This window comes from Mesitornis unicolor, unplaced genomic scaffold, assembly GCF_000695765.1.
Source record: "Mesitornis unicolor isolate BGI_N332 unplaced genomic scaffold, ASM69576v1 scaffold16583, whole genome shotgun sequence".
Classification (NCBI taxonomy): Eukaryota; Metazoa; Chordata; class Aves; order Mesitornithiformes; family Mesitornithidae; genus Mesitornis; species Mesitornis unicolor.
The window spans coordinates 11,296-12,453 of NW_010175496.1; positions in this window are offsets into that span (position 1 = coordinate 11,296).

Here is a 1,158-nt window from a genome sequence, read left to right on the forward strand (position 1 = left end):
TGGGCAACAGGCAACGTGAGATGGGCTTCAAAAGGTGCAACGGGCAGCAACCTGTCCGGAGGGAGGTTGAGCTCTGGAGCGGGCAGCACCGCTATGGGCAGAAGAGGGCTGGGTGCTGGCCCTTGGCAGGAGGCCTCTGGCTTACTGTGGGAGAGAACAGGCCCTTTGCCCCCACCGTGCTCGTGCTGGCTCTGTCTGAGGAGAGCAGGCAGCCTGATGTGGCCACCCTGCCACCGAGGGGCTGTGGGAGCGGAGCGGGCAGGGGGCAGCTGGGGCAGAGTGAACGCTGCCCGTTGGCCCAGGAGAGCCCAGGCAGCACCGTGGCAGGAGCGGGCTCCTGGTAACCAAGGATCAGGTGCTCGTTTCGCTTCCTGGTAGTGCTTCCTCCTCCTGCCTGCAGCCCTGCTCTCCACTCAGCCTGCTCAGCACCCGCTCCCGGAGCCAAGGGCTGTGACACGCTGCTCGCTGTCTGGGGCATCTCTGACTGCACTGTCCTCTGGGGCTCGCTCTCCCTCTGGCTAGACCAAAGGATTTAAAGTTCCCCCACTGTGCAGACAAGCCACTTGACCCTGTGGGCCACCAGCAATGCTGAGAGTTAGAGACTGGCAGGACCATGTCAGGAGACAAGCTGGAAGCCCACCAAGCTCCTCTAGCTTGCTGAAATGAGGAGTTATGCTCCTGTGAGGTGCCTTCCTCTGCCTTTGCCTCCCTTGTCCTTTGCAGAGCTAGGACCTCATACCCTTCAAATGCTAAAAAGCTTGTAATGAGTTACTTTCTAGAAGGCCTGAAGAAGTTCAGAGGGTATGCTGAATTCATCTCCTTTGCGGGACGGAAAAAAACCCAACGCCCTTGCATTGCTGTAAGAACCGTCCTTGCCGACTTCTCGCTGCTGGGGCCGCAGGCCTGTGTGGCTCTCACAGACAGCACAGGTCAGGCCTTTGCCAGGTCAGGATTTTGCTGCCACATTAACACACAGGCACTATACTTACCCACTGCGTCCTAGAGATTTTATTTAGGTAGTAATACATGCTCTTTCTTCACTAAAAACTGGTAGACAGTGGTGTTCAAGATGATAATTTGTATGGTTAGGATTTTGAAAAAGTACATTAGTCCCCTTTTCCGGTGCGTAGAGATTAACTGTGAAAAGGCCAGAACTGG